Genomic DNA, 22005 nt, shown 5'->3' with positions numbered 1-22005 from the left:
CTTTCTAACCATTTGTCATGGGATCGAACTGTCTATTTTGTTAGCTCCAAGTGGTTGGGTAAACCTTAGTCCCAAGCTCATCCCGTCCCATTGACCGTTCGAATGTTCTCGGGCACATTGAATGGAATTGACCCTTATAGTCACTAAATGCCATAGGGCAATGATCTTTGACGAGGCATATCTCAGAAATCATGTGAGATATGGATGCAATTCTGGGTGCTACAAGATCGCGTTGTCGACAACTATAATAACCTCTCTTGCTTTTTGGAGATTGGATTGTGTTTTTATTTGGTGACCCCATCTCGGGTGATGCTGAAACTTGTACTGTTGGCTAGTACAAAGTCATCAACTGGTGAATCTCTCTAACCGTTTATCGTGGGATCAAACTATCTATCCCGTTAGCTCAAGGAGGCTGGGTAAACCCTAGTCTTAAGCTCATCCCATTTCATTGACCGCTCGAACGTTCTAGGGCACAACGAAAGGAATTGACCCAGAGAGTCACTAAATGTCACAAGGTAGCGATCTTTGAGAAGGCATATCTCAGAGCTCGTGTAAGGTATGGATGCAATTCTAGGTACTATAGGATCGTGTTGCTGACACTTACATTAACCTCTCTCTTTTTTTGGAGATTGGATTCTGTTTTGATTTTGCGGCCCCATCTCGAGTGATGCTAAAAATTGTAGTGTTGGCCGATACAAAGTTGTCAATTGGTGAATCTCTCTAATTGTTCATTGTGGGATCAAATTGTCTATTCTATTAGCCCCGGGTGGCCGGGTAAACCCTAGTTGCAAGCTCATCCGGTCTCGTTGATCGCTCGAATGTTCTTGGGCATGTCGAATGGAATTGACCTTGAGAGTCACTAAATGCCATAGGGAAATGATCTTTAATAGGGCATATCTTGGAGCTTGTGCGAGGTATGGATGCAGTTCTAGGTGCTACAGGATTGTGTTGTTGATACCTACAATAAACTCTCTCACTTTTTGGAGATTGAATTTCATTTTGATTTTGCAGCCCCATCTCTGATGATGCTGAAACTTGTATATTGGCTAGTACAAAGTCACCAACTGGTGAATCTCTCTAACCGTTCGTCGTGGGATTGAACTGTCTATTCAGTTAGCTTCAGGTGGCCAAGTAAACTTTTTTTCCAAGCTTGTCTTGTCTCATTGATAGCTCGAACGTTCTAGGGCACACCAAACGAAATTGACCCTGAGAGTCACTAAATGTCATAGGGAAGCAATCTTTGACGAGGCATATCTTAGAGCTCATGTAAGGTATGGATGTAATTTTGGGTGCTATATGATTGTGTTGCTGACACCTACATTAACCTCTCTTGCTTTTTGGAGATCGGATTTTGTTTTTATTTTGCGGCCCCATCTCGGATGATGTTGAAACTTGTAGTGTTGGTCAATACAAAGTCGCCAATTGGTGAATCTCTCTAACCGTTCATCGTGGGATCAAACTGTTTATTTTGTTAGCTCCGGGTAGCTATGTAAACCTTGGTCCCAAGCTTGTCTCGTCCTGTTGACTGCTCAAACATTCTTGGACACGTTGAACAGAATTGACCCTGACAGTCACTAAATGCCATAGGGCAGCGATTTTTGATGGGGCATATCTCAGAGCTCGTGTGAGGTATGGATGGAATTCTAGGTGCTACAGGATCGTGTTGCTGACACCTACGATAACCTCTCTCGCTTTTTGGAGATTGGATTCTGTTTTGATTTTGCAGCCCCATCTTGGGTGATGTTGAAACTTGTAGTGTTGGCTAATACAAAGTCACCAACTAATGAATCTCTCTAACCAATTATCATGGGATCAAACTGTCTATTCCGTTAGGTCCAAGTGGTCGGGTAAACCCTAGTCCCAAGCTCATCTTGTCCCGTTGATCGCTCAAACATTCTCAAGCACGCCAAACAGAATTGAGCCTAAGAGTCACTAAATATTGTGTCAATACTTGGAAGAACACAAAATATACAAGAAGTTGAACACTTAAGGAAAGTTTAATGAAGCAAAAAGTACTATACAAACATGAACTAACTTAATCCAAGGTAAAACTTCAACGTTTAATGTTGTTTCCTTTTTGGCCCCCCTCACAGAGATTGTATTTGACATTCTTCTAAGTTGTTTGATTGATACTACTTCTGGTCAAGCATTTCACAAATAGTGTTGCATTGCCATTTCCATTTTATATTACTGTGGATAAGAAGCTCAACATTATGATTTTTCTCCATGTAGGAAGTCATGGATTCAACATACATTTTGTGTGCAACATTAGTTTATTGAGGACTTGACATGAAAATAGGTGGACCATCGCCAAAAGGCCACTTGGAAACACTTTTCTCTACCACGACTTTCAAAATCAGATTTCTCATTCTATCATTGCCCTTACAAAGATATATTTCGAGGAATATTGGAGGCACAACAATTGTAGAAAGCCATGACTGCCAATTTGAATCCATGGGCGCAAGAATTTATTCCTTCTGCAGTACAATACATGACTCTTCCTCCACGCCCATCCACTTTCCCAATTGTCCCTCCAAATGAATGCAACCTCACTAATATCATACAATATTGTTCTAGTTCCATTCCAACTGCAGATAAATTATGTTTCACACATCATGAATTATATTCTAGAAATCTCTCCACCGAGTTTCCTTCTCATGGGTTGCCTGATTCCTTTTCCTCCTATAAATACTGCCTTTCCTAGTGGAAGAATAGTGGAACCATCTAATTGTCTGCCCAATTTTTCGGTTTGCCCTCCTCATGAGCAACAAGGTTTAAAGGGTCCTCCTTTACAACATCATTGTACGAACTTTGACCCACTTTGACCACCTAGTGTTTATTAGCTTGTACATACCTAAACAAGGCTTAGTCAAACCAACTTGATCTAAGCACACCAACACACCACACTGACTTGGCTAGAGTCACAACAAGCCTTAAAGCAACAACAGAAACAAAACCAAAACAAGGGTTGTTAGGTGCCCTACACTAGGATAATGACAGAAAAAAGATATCCAAGAAAAAATGCAACAACTATAGCTATATGAATTATAAGAAGAGCATATATAATGTGTTTCCATGAATGAAGCTCTCGAAGAGATGGATAAGCAAGCAATATTGATATCAAATTCCATGAATAAATTAAAAACTGTATTTCAAGTCTTCTTGTGTTCTGAAGATAAAACATATAATATAAACTCTTCAAATGTTTATGATGAAAATAAGATTCAAGCTTAGACATTTACATAATGCAGCCAACTCAAGACTCAAACTTCAATGTTAATTGTATAATAGTAATAAAAATTCAAGTTTTATTGTTCTCATCACAACAAAAACTCCAAATAAGTTATTCATTATTAAAAGCACCCATAACTTGTACAATTTAAATACAAATTAATATCATAATCTTATTCACATGTCAAAAGATGCTATCAAAGCTTATTATAATGATTCCTACCTTTATTTTGGATGCAAATTACATTAAAATGAAATACATGAAATACTTAAAACGTAAATAAGAAAAACAATATATATATATATATATATATATATATATATATATATATATATATATATATATATATATATATTATGATAACCAATAATGTCATACATGAACAAACTGATTCATCAAAGTTGTAAATCTAATAATGTCATGCATCAAATATATGTCATACATCAAATATAAAATGTCATATATACATCAAATGTATGTTGAATATGTTCATTAACATAAAATCCAAGATATATATCCACTAATGTCTATACATGTGTGTCCATCCCTATATCTTCTCCTTCCCATGAGGGGAAGGAAACAAATTCCTAGAGGTCTTCATTCGTTGTGTGGAGGGAGATGATGGGGATGATGGGGTCTTCCTCTCGTGCTTGCTTGTCCTCTTGTTTAGGCTTCTCTCTAACTGGAGTTGATACAAACAAAGTATGTATGAATCAATAATTATTATACATTGAAATCAAATATATGTACACACAAAATTAATTATTTTCTTACCATCATCAAATAGTCACTCTGTACATCCACCTCAAAGATTCGTGGACAATTGGGAGTAATAAGGCCCTACAACAATTCAATCAATATAATCACTTGATCATAATTATAAGCACCATTTGAAATTTCAATACTAACTATTATAGATAACAACTAAAACTATGAAAACTCTTTCATACCTTGATCAATGGCTCTGAACTAGCCATCGCGACGACAACTTCACGATCGATAGACTGATGAAGATGAGGAGTTTCAGATGTCAACAACTGCAAATCATTTAATACAATTTATATGTTTTTTATAGAATAAAATATAATCAAATGAATTAAACTAACATGAAACAAATTTACCTTTATGAAGCTCGTATCATGCCTAGGCATAGAGTCCCTTGTGAATGTTGACGGTCCAGTAGAAAACTAATGCACATAGATAAAAGAAAATTATCAATCCTTCATATGATTACTTAATAAATAGATGTATTAATTTAAATGATTAAATTGATACACACCTCTCGACTCATCAACGAGACGTAAAATGGGGCCAGAGAATCTGTACTAGGGCCATCAACACTCTTACCCTGAATTTTGAATAATGTCAAGACATGCTAATTAATTAGGCATCCACTCAACATACAAAATGTGATCAAATTAATTTATTATAATTTTAATTTACCTGTGTGTCAATGTCAAATGTGTCACTCAAGAACTCATCAGTGAGTAGCCCATCATCCAGTGTCTCCAACATGACTGCTAAATGTGCATAAAGATCCACATGATGTGCACATGTGACCATGACGCAAAGAAGACTCCTCAACTAATGGATTGACGCAATGAATAAAGGTCTGTGTGAAAGCATTAATAGTCCTTAGAGTACTGGTCTCTACATGTTCCTTCACAATTGAAGGAATAATGACAGGAATAATGACATGCTTACCCTATGACTTGACAACAGGTGCCCTAATTGCATTAGGGTCACGACGTGCCCCCGACCTCTCAAATGACAACCCCCCACCTCTAGCTTGAGAATCTAACATGTCAAAATAATTGAAGATCTCCCCAAAGACAAATTCACAATACAATTTCTTTAAGAAATACATTGGAACCTTGTGATTATTGCAGTGAGGGGCATCAAAGACCATCCACCATCTATCCCAAAAGTTATTTCTAATATCATCATATATGCACCAATGAATGAGGAACCTTTTAGTTGTACGTTTAACAGTGTTTTGTTCTCCAGGTTTTTTAAACAATGCACATATGCTACCTTTTGCTATGTCTTTTTTTCTTACATCTTTATAGGATAATTTGTTTGCATAATATCTTCTTTGTTCTTCTCTCTTAACATGCCAAATATCCAACTGACCACTAACAGAAGCTACATGGCTCATAATGGACTCAAGGGGGAATGTCAATTGTGCTCTCATAGAATTAGTTTTCCTGTAAGCTTTCAACCTTCCAATGATTGCTTCTAATTCATTTTTCCCTCTTTCCATTTCATTCATTATATTGTCTTGGGTGTGAGGATGAGGTCTTTCAATCGATGAAGTTTGCAGAAGTTCTTGCTCTTCTTGTGAAGGGTTTTCATTTTAATCTTGTGGAGGGTTTTTATTTTGATTTTGTTGATCAAGTTGGGGATTTGGTGGTTGATTATTCACATTTCTTGATAAAAAAACAATTGCATTTTAAATAAATAAACAAATTTGAATCAAAACTTTAAAAACATACAAACCAATGCAAAAACATACAAAACAATGCAAAAACAAGAGTAGAAAACATACTTGATGATCTCGATCTTGATCTCTGGTGATGAAGCATTTTGAGGAGAGTGAGCAAATTCTTCAACTATTACAAGTTGCATGTGTGCTGTTGAGGGGAAAGAAGACAACAACAAAAAGAAAGAAGAGAAAATGGAATGGGACGCGGGTTTGCAACCTATATATAAGATTTTTTAAAAGCACGCACACACTTTGTGTTGGGCTCCACAAGAGCATAAGCCTAAGAGCGTGCGTGCTTTTAGAATTTTTAAAATTTTACTTATGTGTCATCTTTTTGGCACAACTTGGTGTATTCGCCCATATGCACACATGCACGCACACACGCATGCGCGCGCACACGCGCACACACACAATCCTTAGACTTAGCCTTCTGAATCTTAAATATATGATAAAGATGGTTGTGTAATCTCCCTAATTAAAAATCTTCATCTAGAAGGGCTCCATTTCTAATTATTTTACAGTATTAGATATAATCAAAATACTATGATACATATTACAGAAGTGGGCTATTTCTAAAATCCTCATCTAGAGGGGCTCCATTTTAATTAGTTTACAATATTAGATTAATCAAAATAATATGATATATATTATGGGAGTAGGCTATTTGTATTTTTTGAGGCTTCAACTCGCATGGGATGATTTTTAGTGTTTCAAATCATGTAGCAAAATTTTGAATAGTAAGGTTAGAATCTAAAGTTCAATGTATTTATGCCTCACATTTTTAATTCAAAACAACTATTTTTTGTTCATATGATTAAACTAATTAGTTCTACAATTTTTTTAACTAGATAATATAATTCAAATTTCTATTGTAGTTCAATATCAAATAGTTTATAATGTAATTCAATCATAGTTGAATTGTAGGACATGTATTAAAAGCTTCCATGTACTTTAATAATATATAGTCACCTATAGTCAAGTTATAATAAAAAATCTAATATATGGAAAATAAAAAGATCCACACATGCTCGTTATAAGCTCTCTGTAAAAAAGTTAGACATATAATGCAACTTCTCTTCATCAAAATGACATGTCAAATCTAAAATGTAACTTATTGCACAAACTTACTTCTTATAAATCTAAAAGTAGATATATAATTTAATTTTTTTTAAAGAGATTTTAAGCTACGAAAGTTGTAAATACAAAATAAAAACAAACCAATAATTGTAAAAAAGGAAAAGTCAAGATAATATAATTGTATTAAGTCTCTAAAATAGAGCCTTTCATATATAGGAAAAGGTGATGAGATGAGAAGTTAGGAGTGAAACTCTAGCTACTTTTCTAAAGATGCAATAATTGTATGTTTAAATGCCAAGTGAGTGTGTAGGTGTTCATGCAGTAAGTGTCTCAAAGAGCACATGTATCACATCCACATAAAGTGAAAAAACAATTCAAGTCCCTAGGTGGACCCTTAGTGTTAATTAGACTCTAGGTGGCCTAAAATCTAGCTAAATAGACAATTCTCTATTTACACCAATCCTTTGTACTTCACTAATAATTTCTAATAAAAAGACGATTCTATAATTGACATATACACTAATAGCTTAAAATTCATGATATGCCAAAATATGATTATATGGGTATAAGGAGAATGATCACAAGTAAAGAAATAATTATCTTTAGGTAGAGAATAGATGTCAATAAATGATAAATAATAATATGCACAATAAATATTGAACAGGTAAAATATGTATGGATACAGATAGGATAGATGTAAAGTGTGGAAGAATGTGCTAGTAGTGGATAACATAGAAGAATGAGCGCAATGTTGCATATGAATGTGTCATTTTTCATACGAAATTATACTTCACAAAATATTCTTTCAAAATGACCCAAAAATCTAAAATGAAATGACATTTTTAGATTTGGTATACAAATTCAGCATTATAACTTGCATCACTTTGACAAGTATGTGAATTCAAGAATGACAATGCATCTAAAAGTATTCAAAAATTCACTGACTTACATGATAAATAACTTTTAATGAAGCAAAAAAAATGTCTAAGTTTGATTTTAAATGATCATGTATTTCAATTGAGACTCATTTTGATAAACTATTCTTGGTGCACTATTAATTTAAAAGTAATTTACCAATCAAAGAATCATAAGAGGAAAATACCCACCATTAATTTACAAATTAAAAAAGTACCCACCATTCATTAGATCTATCTTCCTCAAAAAATTTGCTTAATTGAAAAAAGTGTTGGAACCTACAATTGGAACAATTTTTATATTGTCATTTATGTCAAACCTACTAGAGAGATGTTTACTAACAATGTAGAGTGTCATATATGTTGATTGATGAAGAGGATTTGAAAAGAGAGATAACTAGATGGCCTAGTGAAGTTGTTGAGAAATGAGGAGTAAGTATGTTGGAATAACAATGGGCATTTGATCAGTTAGTCTTTGACAAAATAATGTGTTGGTTATTTGTTATATGAAGTAAAGAAGACAATTGAGTTGAAGTATAGGAGTATAGAATTGAAACAAGTCAAGAGGCACAAGCATTACCAAGTCAAAATTTTACAACACTAATGAAGTAGAAGATTAAGCAACTTAAAGATATTCGAGTAAACAATATTTGCTGAGTGATAGTTATGGTCGAGTAAGATGAAGAAGAACATGTAGTATTGGCCGAGCATAGTGAAGACCAAGCGAGCCAATTTAAGCTAAGCAAGAGAGATCAGTAGTGACCGAGCTACATAATGATGATTGAGCAGAAGAACATAGTGATGATCGAGTGTCAACAAAATAACAATTTGTGAAAGAATCAAGTTTGAGGCCAACACAGTTGAATTTTTGGATTAGTCAAAATGCGTGGATGATAAAGATTGATGAGCTGACATATTCAATGCATGAATTGAGTTTTTTATGCAATCAAAGACAAGTATTTAAAAAGAAGTTTCTAGAAGTATCAAGAACAGAGTAGAAGGACAAAATGATGGATAGATTTAATGAATCTAACCTAATCCTAAGATCTGCAATGATGTTTAAGCGACAAAAGATCAAAACTACCTATTTAAGGAGGCATGAGAGATGTTTTCTAAGGTTGGTTCGTTGTTGATTGGCGATTTTGTGGAGAACCCTTGAAGAACAAAGTAGCAGAGGAAAAGTGAGAAGATTGGTGAAGTGTGATTGCTTGAAGGGTTGCCAAACAGATCAAAGATGGAGATGTTAATGAAGTCCAATCAATGAAGTAGCAAATGAGAAATGGAGATTTGAATTTGCAAAGTGAGTTGTATCTTAAAAAATCAAACTTGTTACTTTTTAACCATTGTGGTAGTGAAAATCCTTTAATCAAGGTTGACCTAACAATCATTTTGTAGATCCTTTAATCAAGGTGACATTCTAATGGGACATTCTAAAGTCCTCTAACTAGGTCACTCTTAACAAGATGATTAAATCTTTTAGCAGTGTCACACCTAACAATGTGTTTCGTAACCTTTAACAGGTTTGACTCTTAACTAAGCTCACTTTAGAAGAGTGAAAAGTGGTAGCATGTTACTTGGTGTTTTTTTCCCAAATTGGGTTTCTACGTTAAATATTGGTGGCATACATGTGTGAATGTTGTTTATGTGATGCATGTTATTTAATGATGTTTATTTATTGTTGGTCGACATATTCTAAATAGAGAGTTAAGTGATGAATGAATATGTTAATTTGTTGTTAAGTTTCTATATGGACCGAGTGATTTTATGAGTTTGTTTAAGTTGTTTGAAGTCACAATAGTTGGATTGATACATCTGGACCTAAGGATAACTGATGCCCCCCCTCCACCCGTCAGCAATTCTAAATATTTTAACAAGTGGTATCAAAGATTGTAGTGCTTGTAAGGAAAGTTTGAATGGACTTATGGTAAAGATCAAGATGTACAAATAAGAGGTAACCAAGTTGAACAAATAGAACTTCCCAACATGGAAAAGACTGATAAGATTGCATCTTTGCGAAATTGGAGATTATGTGTTATACTACTTTGGCAATGAATACAAAGAAGTGCCTAGACCCATGATATTGAACAAATGAAAGAGAAACACGAACATAATCAAATGGTGATAGATATGACATCTTCCCTGAATTATGTTGAATTTGATGATATGAAGGAATGCATTACTGCAAAGTAAATGTGTGATAAGATAGCAAAAAATTATGGAGGTGAAAAAAATGTGTCGAGAGCTAAAGCAGAAAGCTTGATAGGCAATTTTGATTACATGAGAATGAAAGGAGAGACTGTTGCACACTATTGTGGCCAAATCAAGGAGGTTGTGAATGCTATTAGAGGAGCTGAAGGAGACATAACTGATGAGACTGTGATCAACAAGGTATTAAGAACTCTACTTTCTATCTATGCAATTAGAGTATCTGTACTACAAGAATTGAGATGTTTACCTAGTAATGATCTGACCTTGGACAGTCTAATTGATAGACTCACTAAATTTGAATTGACAAATTTTGATAATTACACACCTATTACTGTTTAATCTGCTTTCAAGTCTCAACTAACCTTTGATAGATCCAAAAGAAAGAAAAAGAGTAAACATGTGGATAGTGATAGTGAATCAGTTGAGGAACTTGATGATCTTGAAGCATTACTGACAAGAAGTCTACAAAGAGGAAAAGGAAAATACAAAGGTAAACTCCCCATTATCTGTTTTACATGTAACAAAGTTGGTCATATTGTTGCAATATGTCCTGAAAGAGATGAGAAGGAAGAAAGGAAAGACAATAAGTACCAATAAGTACCAAGGAAGAAGAGATAAAAGTGATGGGGACACAACCCAAGAACAGAATGGAAACAACAGAAAAGGGAAATTATATTAACTGAAAAAATAAGCTAGTACAAATAGTACAGGAAAATAAACTTCAAAACATGCCCTAAGGGCTTACAATATCATAAATCTGGAGGTAATTTCTCCTTATGGTACCTCCTCTCAAACTCCACTCCGAACTACCTTTTACAATGCCATAAATCTCCTTAAATAGACCCTGGAGGGTTAAGGACTAGGAGTACATTCTAGAAAGTGCTAGTAGGCATCCACCGACCAAATAGAAGGTTTCGGAAGCTGCGTTAGAAGTCGGTGCAAATCTAGAAGAATCCAGAAACAGTAACCGAACTTCCGGGAGGCATAACTTTTGAACCGTAGCTTCAATTGACGAACCGTTTACATTTTCGGAAAGCTCTCGAAGTGCTCTATAGCCCTATAGACAGCTTTGCTTGTCTCCCATTTTTCGGCCCTTTTTGAGGTCATTTAATGCCCCTAACCTGACTTTGAAGCATTCTTAGGTCTCCAAAACCCGAAAAACTGCAATAACTTTCAAACCGTGGGGCCTTTTGACCTGATTCTTTTTCTGGAACGCTCTAAATCACAATTACATTCATATGGTCAATTCACACCTTCTAGGTCACCAAAATGATGGCCAAATTGCATGCTCCTATTTTTTCGGGATTTTCAAACACACTGATAGTGGAACTGTGAGAGTTGGAACCTTTATTTGACCCAAATGGGTATCCAAAAATGTAAAGACATGTAAGAGAAACTAAGTCTAAGTACATTTTTTGGGTGACACAGGATTGCCCTTATATCTCTGGATGCTCCTGCATCAAATAGAGACAACCAAGGTTACAAAGAGTACAAGGGAAAAGGTAAAAAATCTTGTTACATTGCTGAAGAAGATGGCTCTGATAGTGATTTTGATGAAAATGATGAAGAAGTTGTCAATGTTGTAATAAAAGACGAAACTGATGAAGATGAGAAAACTACATTGATTTCACGTGTGAATAAGAATCATAGATGGATAATTGACAGTGTTTGTTCACATCATATGACTGGTGATACAAGTAAGTTCAAAAAAATAAAGCATTATAATATAAGTAGTATTAAGTTTGGAAACGATGCACTGTGTTATGTGAAAGGTAAATGATCAATTATATTGAATGATAAGATCAGATGTGAAAATGCATATTGGGTTGATGGTTTAAAATATAATCTGTTGAGTGTGGCATAGTTGAACAGTTTAGGCTATTAAGTTGAATTCCAAAACAAGAAGGCAAAGATTTATGATGCTATCGGTGAACTATTTGGAAGTGGTGATCAAACAAGAGGTAATTTGTTTTATCTAGATCTATTTGAAGATTCATGTTGTTTTGCACAATTTGAGGATGTTTGGTTATAGCATAAGAGGCTATGTCATGTAAACTCTGATAATTTGGTAAGTGTAAGTAAGATGACTACCAAGATTGAGAAAACCTAATAAGGTGATGTTCAAACTGTTGGAATTACAAATGTGAAACATATACTTCTGAGAGGGGGGGGGGGGGCGCGGGCTGGGGGGCGTGGGTGAATCAGAAGACCTAATCTTTAACCAATAAAACTTTTAACTTCAAACAATACATGCAATAACTTATTGAAATAACAATCATGCAATTTTTGATTTTTTTTTCCCGCCTGGCTTCGGCTTTGGTTTCAGCCCTTGGCAATCTGGCCTCTACGTCTAGATCTACATGGACTCTTAGCTATGGAGTCATTGATTGGCTCTACTACTTTTTGATTTTTTCCCGCCTGGTTCCTTGCGCTTGGCTTAGGCTTTGGCTTTGGCCCCTAGCTTCGATCCTGCCTCTGTGCCTGGATTTGACTTTGGCTCAGCTTCTGTTCCTGGATTCGGCTTCAGCTCCAACGTGGGTTCTGCTCTAACTCTAGCGACTGGCTTCAGATTGAGTTTATTCTTGTGTTCAGCTTTATGGAGGTCCCTCCGGCTTCTAGGGTTTGTTTGGCTGGTGCGGGTGGTTCGGCCATTTCCTATGCTGATGTGGCTACCTTTGAGGCTGGTCTTGGTGGACTTGCTAATAAGCCAAGGCTTCATGATACTGTGCGTTCGGGGGCTCCGATTGCAGTAAGTAAACCTTTAAAGATTGATTTAAAATCTGATATTATTGATGAAATCTCAAGCTGTATGGATGACTTCTCAGCCAATGCTACTATCTTTTATTTTAAGAGTTTTTGGCCTTCTTTGTCAGACTTGCATGCCTGGATTTCTCGTTTTTGGGACCCCATAATTTCAGAGACAACCCATATTTACCTTTTGCCTAGGGGGTTGTTCATTGTTAAATTTGAATCTGTTGCTGATAGAGATGCCATCCTTCGCAATGTTTTCTATTGGGAAGCGAAGTTCCCCTTGATGGCTAAACCTTGGTATAAAGATTTCAACCCATTGATAGAATCTTTTAATACATTACCTGTCTGGGTTAGGTTGTTGAATATCCCCCTTCACCTTTGGGTAGATTTTGTTTTGGAGGAGGTGGGGAGATCGCTTGGTGCATTCTGCTTAATTGATAAGGATTCATCCAATGTTTTTCGAACAATGTATGCTCACATACTGGTTGAGATTGATGTCTCCAAGGGACTTCCAGAAATCATTTCAGTATCTTCTACATTAGGATCATAGAATATCCTTCTTAACTATGAGGGTATCCCCTTCTTCTATAGGAAGTGCCACAAGATTGGTCACCTGGTTTCTGGCTGCTCCACTGGTAAATCTAGACTAAAGATGCCCCCTTCTTGGTGGACAGGAGCCTCAGATGGTCACTACATGGTCCACAAGGTCCTCTCTATAGGTGATGTTGACTCTCTTCAAGATATTTTGGTGGAGGATTCTTCTACTGTTCCTGGCTCTTCGGTAAAGGATCATCCTTTGGCACCTTTGGTTGCAGCAAATCAATCTTTGGTTTCTGCTATCCCGTCTTCTAGTGATTTGATGGAGGATCCTCCTTTGGCTCCTTCTATGGATGCAATTATTCTGTCTTCTTGTGTCCTGGGGCCAGCCACCTCTCTGGCTCCTTCTTAGGTTGATGTTCTTTCTCTTGTTTCTGTTGTATCTTCCTCTACTGTAGTTTTTCCCCTGGCTTCAAGGGTTTCAGGGTCTGGTTGTGGCATTGCTGCTTCTTAGAGTTAGTTGGCTGCTGGTTTGGTGGGGGTTGGAAGGACCTTAGTAAAAGGAAATATGGTCATGCCCTCCACTTCTTCTTTATCAGGGTCAGATCTTCCTGTGCCTTCTTCTTTGGTTGCAGATATTCCTATTGTGACCTCTTCCCTGGTCTCAAGGATTTATGGGCTTGGCTTTGGTGTTGCTGATTTATAGTGGCAGAAGGTTGCTAGCTTGGTGGAGGATGGATGGACCATAGTAAAAGGAAATAGATCAAGACGTCCACTGCCTCTTTTGATATGGCATTATGTTCTGAAAAGAAGGGATCTAAAGGTAAAGCATGACTAGTCTTTTTGGCCTGTCGTACTTTTTTTGTCCCCTAGCTTTTGCCCTGTTGTATTTTGTTGTGTATCATGGTTGGGGACTTTTTTCCCTTATCTTCTTTGGGTTTCAGGAGCGTAGTCAAAACCTGTGTTGGTGGTTGTTATGTTGCCACTTTGGTCACCTTTTGTTTGGTGATCTGTTGTTTTGGCCTTTTGTTTGGCCGTTGTCCTTTGGCTGGGCTTTAATTGCTTATTTTCAGCCTTTTGTATTGTTTCAAACTTGGGTTTCAGTATCCCTGTAAAACTTGTTTATCAAATAAAAAACATATTGAAATAACATGTAAAGTAAATGCATCTACACAAACACTAGACACCAAATATGATTACCCAGAAACCCTCCAATGAGAATGTAAAACTGGGGTGGGGATGGCACCCACAATTCTTCACTACTGTAGCAATAAAGTGTCACCTGTTAAGGTTACATAGTTTGACCATTTTCATGATCTGCCCTATGAAAGGCCTACCTTGTTAAAGGCTTACGAAGGATTGTTAGATTTTACCCTGTTACAGGATTTTGAACACCCTGTTAGAAGTGCGCCTAGTTAAAGGATTTTTATAACATTCACTTGGAATGTCACCTTATTAAAGGATTTTACGATGACTATTAAGTCAACCTTAGTTCAAAGGATTTCACCCTGCTGATATAGTTGTTACAAAGTAACATTAGAATGTTTGATTTGACACCTTACAACTTTGCCTTTATGATTTCAAATCTCAATTATGTCCACCTTGATCCTCTTGGTCTATTATAACAATGTTGTATCGATGCTCCTCTGTTCTGTTAACTAATTCTGCGATTCCATTACTCCTCTAAGTCACCTTGAATGCTCTCTTATCAATTCACCGCTTTGTCTTTCTTCTACTCTTCACTCGCATCACACTTGAATTATGGGGCTTCATCTTCCTTAAGAAGACTTTGGTGGCTTAGGGTTAGGTATGAATCTACAACTAAGATTCATCCATTTTGTCGCTTAACCTTTTCAATTTTTCTAATTAGTTGCATGTTGATTGCATAGGAAAACCAAATAGATTCAATCTTATCTTTAAAGCTTCAAGATCTATCCAAAAGTTGGCATAAAAACAACTTACATAGTTGTTTGTGCCATCACAAACAACTAGGTTCATTTTGTATTACTTGGCACTTGATGATACTGATGCTCGACACTTACTGTGATTCTATTTGGCTCGGCACCTGAACTTGCTCGACATCAAATGTTCACTTGGCACATGAGTGACTCGGCACTCATTGCAACTCGACATCTATACATATTATACTCGACATGTATTACTAGCTCGACATGAACTTAGTAAATATCTTAAGTGTGTTGACACTCAATTGTCAAAAAAAATCTGAAATCAACAATCTCCCCCTTTGACATGAGTACCAAAAACACTTGTCTACACATAACAAATCTAATATTCTCGAGTATAATATATGCATAGTTCGGCTTATATACAAAATTGTTGTAATAGGCTATATACCTCAAATTTTTTGTAACTCTCCCTAAGTTAATGTGCCTATTTGTAACCAAAATCTCTTCTCTTCTTTAAGTAGATTTGCTTCTTGCTGATGCTCTTTGTCTTCAAAAAGTACTAATACTCTTTATCTATTTGATATACTCTATTTCCGCTCTTTCGCTATTTTGCTTCCCTTTTGTTTGTTCTCCCCCTTACTCTTTATCTATTCTTTAATATCTCCCCCTTTTATGTTTATCTCCCCCTTTTTGACACTGATGTCAAAGGGTTTATACACTAATTGTGTATTTTTCCAAAACGTTCTTGTGGACGTCCATTATAATCTTCAAAGCAGCATCCTAGTTGTCTAATGCAACATCTAAGGACTTGAGTTGGATGGTTGTCTCTGCTGCGAGGTGAACTAGTCCCTCTAATGTTGAAAGATTGGGATCTTTCTTCAATACCATTTCTGCATATGCTAGTTCCTTTTGGAGTATTTCCATATGAAGGGTAAGGGATGCTTGTATATTAATCAACTTGGCTCTTATGGTAGCCTCTTCTGTTGTTAACATAGGTAGTTGATTTTGTGTCTGAAGCAATGAATAGAAATGCTTCTCACTTTGAGCTGGGTTTTGGGGTAATTGCATACTTGATATCTTTAGGTTTCTCTCCAGACTCAGAATCCTATGGCTTGTTTCTGTTGTGAAGAGTGTGAGATCACACAATTTGGTGTACAATGAGAATATGTTCTCAAGTACCTTCTTCACTTTCTTAATTTTAGTAGCCAATTCAACTTGTGATAGTGCTATTTCACCAGATATTTTCTCATTAACTTTCCCTTGAAATTTCCTTTCAGACCATTCTATCAGTTTCGTATTTGTATCTTGGTCTTCATTAGTCACCTGTTCCACAATTTCTAATAGTTGTTCTAATATGGGCTTGGATTCTTCAGGTGTTTGCAAGCTAAAGGAATCCAAAAAGATGTCCTTAATCTCTTGTAATGCTTGCCTTTGTTTATACTCCTTTCTGAGTATTTCTTGAGGTTTCTTTCTCTCCAAGGCTTCTTGCATTATACTTATCTGTTCTAATGTCATGGTTACATAGTCATATTTAGGTATCACTATTTCTTCATCTAAAATTGCATCACCATAGTGAAATACCTTGGCAACCTTGGATTAATTGGAGCCTGGTGCTGAAATTTGCAGTGGTATTGCATCAGCGCTCAGCCTTTGAAAGACTTTTGTTGGAGAGCCAGATGTTGGTAGATTTACCAGTGTTTGAATGGCTTCTTGCTCCTTCTCCTTTGGTGTGTCTTTTTCATTAGTTTGGCCTTGATCAATTATAATTATTTGACTTGCTCCTTTTGTTTGTGTATCAAGTATAGATACCTCTGTCTATCCAGTTTGTGCTTCTGAAGTTTTCTCCTCTTGAGCAGTTTATGTTTGTTGTTCAACCTGGACAACTTTTGTAGTAGTATCAACTTTTGCAGATGTATCATTTGATGTTTTCACTAGAGGTTGACCACTAGTAGTTGAAGGGATGATAGAAGGTGGTTCTTGTGTATTCACCTTGTCCCTTATTATATCAACTACTGCTTTCTAAAGCTCTTCAACACGGACCAATATAGGACTTTCACACAATCTTGCTTGCAATGTGGATTGGTCAAGTATCTTTTTCAGATCCTCTGCAGTTAATGGATTGATGTTCTGAGATGAGCTATCAGGAACATCCTTCACTTTTATAGTTTCTACAGGTGTGTTTGTGTCGGGTGGAGGGCTCATAGCTGGCATTTGTGTGTCTTGCACACTCTGTTCTGTTTGCTGCTCTTTAGTTGTTGCCATTTCATCTGACTTATTTGGTGTCTCCTCCACATTGGTGTTTTCCTTTTCTTTTTCTATTTCTTCTTCCTTGTCCTCATCCTCTTTCTCATTATTCCTTCTCTCAAAGGGATTTTCTTCTCCTTCTTTGACTGTAGTCAAACCATATATCAATTTCCACATTTGTGTGGATTTTTTGACAACATCCTCAATTTCGTTCTGCAGAATGCTGAACGCCCTATATTTTGGTGCAAATCTACTACCATATTTATTATTTTCTTTAGTAATTTTTCCCCTTGTCAACTCTGGCATCACTTGTGCTAATGTTGATTCCCTTATTTCTTTTTCCATGTTCAAGCAATAATGCCACTTATTCTCAACAATTGTATACAATTCCTTTGACATTGTATTATCCAATTCAAGAGGAGTGTTCTTGAATTTTTCCATCATGGCATACACTGATTCTTCTATCTTGTTTTGGTCTTCTCTACCAAATTTTCCAAATTGAATGTTTTTCAATCCTGTCAAATCTGCATAATCCCTAACATTATCACAAATATTTTCAAGATCGGATATAAGAGCATGATTTACTACTCTAAACTGACCTGTGTCCTTAAACTTTGTTTTCTCATCATCTGTCTCTGGTTGTGCTATGTATTTTCTTCTTGGTTTCTTCTAAACTGGACCCTTCTGTTTAGTAGCTTTTGTTTTCTTTTTTTCCTTTCTTTGGCCTTTTGTGTAGTGGCCCTTGTATTGACTCTTGTTGCTAGAGCTATAGGCTTTGTTTCACTTGGTTTGGCAACCCTTTTTGCTTTTGATTTGGCTGCAGGTTGTGCCTTAGCCTTCCTCTTCTTTGATTCGGGCTTTGTTGGTGCTTCCTCGACTTCTTCTCCCTTGGCACCTTCTTCTTCTTGATCTTCACCCATGTCTTGGGCTAAAGCTAAAGGTCCTTAACCTTGCATCTCTTCTTCTTCTTCATCTTCTTCATCATTATCTCCTCCACCTTCTCCAAATTTAGCTTTTAGTTTCCTCAGCATTTTATCTTTCTTCTTCAAGGTTGAGGCTGTCTTCAATTCCATCTCAACCTTTGAATTTACAACATCATAATTACCAAACATTTTGGCACCTTTGTCAATTTCTTCTGTAAGGAGTGCAGTGATAGCGACTGAGGCTTCATCAATATTAATTTCATATCCTAGAGGCCTTAACCATCTAACTCTAGGTACTGCAGCTTGGTTGTAAGTGTAGTCAATGTCTACAATGAAAGATATATCATTGTAGTGTTGCTCAACTAAGGAAACATGCATCCTCAACCTCTTTTCATAAACTTCTTAAAGTCTTCAAAATAACTTGTCATTATTGATTCAAAATTTTCTCCTATTTACTCAATATATTCATTAACTTGAGTTGCAACTGACCTAGTGGTCTTCCATCCTACTTTGCCAAAAGATGGGAACTCATTTTGCACATAGAAAAATATACATACCAATATTGAACCAAACTTACATTGAGCACTATTTGACTTTCATATTGCTCCTAGATTCTCCATTATCTGCTACAATTGGAGTTCTGTAAGATCATAGGTATGATCTTTCTTGACAATCTTATAGTCTACATCAACTGCTATGTAGGGAACATTGTTTAGTCTGCTTGATTGATAGAATTTATGTGAAATGACCCTAATGGAAAAGTCAAGAAGTGGATCTATGATAGTATCAATGGTCATTCCATGCTTGTTCCACTTAACTCCTGTATTTTTCTCAATTAACTCTTTAGAATCACTCCTTAATGTCTTGGGCTGTTCTAGGGTTGGGTATCTAGTAACCCTATGTATAATTTTCTTTGAAATTTTAATAAGTCCACCCTCTAACCATAGACAACTATCGTATATTTTGCTCAAAACTATTTTGATCCACTCTATTTTGAAAACTGTTGGGAAATCTAAGGCCCGGGTTAAGCCCTTCCTCTCTATAATGTTGAATTCCTCCTTCAACACCTCGTTTTCACACAATTTTTCATATGCTTGTCTGATTTCCATGTCTCCAATGCCTCCTATCTTGTAATTATAGCACTTCCTCACATCTTGGATCATTACAACCTTAGGCGGAATCATAGATAACACTCTTGCTAGGTCATTTTTATAAGCAACTTCTAGTATAGCCTTGAAATCTAGTTTTTTAACCTCGTTGCTAACTAATTGAACATTGAATGCCTCTTTTTCTTTCACAATTCTTGAACTAAATGCCATTTTTGATAAACTAGGGTTTAACAAATACAAAACTACGTAGCTCGACAGATGAAGAATACCTTTAAAATCAATGACCTGATGCTTAATTTTCACTATGATTTGTGCAAATGCTTCGATATCGCTTGTGAATCGCTTCTTCGCTCTTGCTCTGAATTCGTAATGATGAAAAATATATAAAATTTGACCTTATACCTTTTCAAAATATAACATTTATTGCATGGTGCATGTACAACTGTAAACTCAACTTCAATACAATTTATGTTTCACTCGGCATCTACTGATTTTACCATCACTCAACATCTATTAGAATTACCTTTACCCAGCTCCTGTAGGAAATTTTTCTTCACTCGAAAGCTACTACTGACTCGGCTTCAACTGGCTTTGGTTGATAGCTCGACACTAACTAGTATTTTACTCGACATCTAAAAAGAACTTTTCACACTTGGCAATAATGTGAAAACTTGAAGATTTGACCTTGGATTATCCTCATTATCTTGCATCTTTCTTCATGCTAATATATCGTTTTTAGTTCTAACTTCTTTTGGAACTGATGTATGACAAAATATTTTAAATATTAGTCCCACATACCTCCTTTTTGTTTAATTTGATAAGGTGTGATCACTTGACCTATTAGGTGAAGTGATCCCTTCATTTTATGTGTTCCATCCATCTTTCTTCTTCCATGTTTTGTTCATCTCTCTTCTGGTTTGTTCAACATCTACTTTGCTTTTTCCTTTGTTGAACTTAGAATTAGGTTCCTTTGACCTTGTTAGGAAATGCTTGTTGATATGATCATTCTTCAAATAGCTAAAGCATGTGGTTTGACTTAACCATCTGTTGTAGTTACCACTAAAGTGTGTTCTAATGCAATTTTCAAGAACGTGTCCATACTCTTGACAATAATGACAGCTATATCTTGTATTGTAATCCTAGTTATAGGAGTTTTCATAGCTTCTTTCCTTTGTTGGCTTCCTTGATGACCATGTGGACTTGGATCTACACTCAAATGCTCTATGTCCATACTTCTGAAAATTGTAGCAATATCCCTCAAATCTTTGTGTATGCATGGTTTTGGTTTTGCATTCATGTGACTGATGACCTTGCTTTTTGCAATTATGATAGTGGTCCATGTTTTTAGGTTTGTCATGCGGATTTGCATTCTTACTCTTACACATATTAGCAGTATGCCCCTTCTTACCACAAAAATGACAAGTGGGTTTGGAGTTCTTACCTTTGTCATTTCTTTCTTCAGGTGTCTCAGATGATTCTCCTTCTTCAGTTCTGGTATAACCTAGCTCTGGAGTATCATTGCTAGATCTAGGGGATTTTAGCAATTGTTCAAAGTATTTGATAGCTTCATTGGGCTTGTTGAAGCTTTTAGCAATCTCTCTTTCTTTTCTTAGATCATTTTGCAGTTGTTCATTCTACAACTTCAGTGTGGTGATCTTGATGTCTTTAACATTTAACTCATGATGAGCATTCATCATCTGACTTAGGGTATCCAATTGTATGTTGGATATTTTGGCAAGCTCAATTGACTTCTCTTCCAGTTTGTTGTCTAGGTTTCTCTTGTCTTCTTCAATCATGACCTTGTCTTCAATGGCTCTCTTCTTTTGTTTACTCACTTCACACAACATCATGGCTTGTGAGTCTTGCTCAATCTTGAGATTTCTGATTTCCTTAACTTGTGTTATGTTCTTCTCCATCAGATTTGCAATTGCTACATCAAACTCATTTGAGTCTCCATTAGAAAACAACTTGGTGGTGTCAATCTCTTTGTATTGTGTATCATTTTTTGCAATGGTAATCTCTTTCCTTCTCTTCAAGGATTTCCTTAATTCCTCTCTGGCTTCATCCAATGAATGAAGAATGAGCTGGATCTCAATTTCTTGGTTCTCTATAATCTTTCTCAATTTGTAGACCTCCATCTCAAGATCTTTTCTCCAAGCTATAAAGCTTCTCCTGATGAGAACTTAGCTCTGATACCAATTGTTGGAATTACAAATGGGAAAGATATACTTCTGAGAAGGGGGGGCGGGAGGTGGGGGGTGTTGAATAAGAAGTCTTAATCTTTAACCAATAAAACTTTTAACTTCAAACAATACATAGATTAACATATTGAAATAACATGTAAAGTAAATGCATCTACACAAACACTTGACACCAGATATGATTACCCAAAAACCCTCCAATGAGAAGGTAAAATTGGGGTGGGGATGACACCGACAATTCTTCAATACTACAACAATAAAGTGTCACCTGTTAGTAGTGAAGAATTGTGGGTGTCATCCCCACCCCAGTTTTACCTTCTCATTGGAGGGTTTCTGGGTAATCATATTTGGTGTCAAGTGTTTGTGTAGATGCATTTACTTTACATGTTATTTCAATATGTTAATGAATGTATTGTT

Source organism: Cupressus sempervirens, chromosome 3 (genome assembly GCF_028749045.1).
Source record: "Cupressus sempervirens isolate cs-2001-9-10 chromosome 3, ASM2874904v1, whole genome shotgun sequence".
NCBI classification, from domain to species: Eukaryota; Viridiplantae; Streptophyta; class Pinopsida; order Cupressales; family Cupressaceae; genus Cupressus; species Cupressus sempervirens.
The sequence above is the reverse complement of the archived record's forward strand: the minus strand, read 5'-3'. Positions refer to the sequence as shown.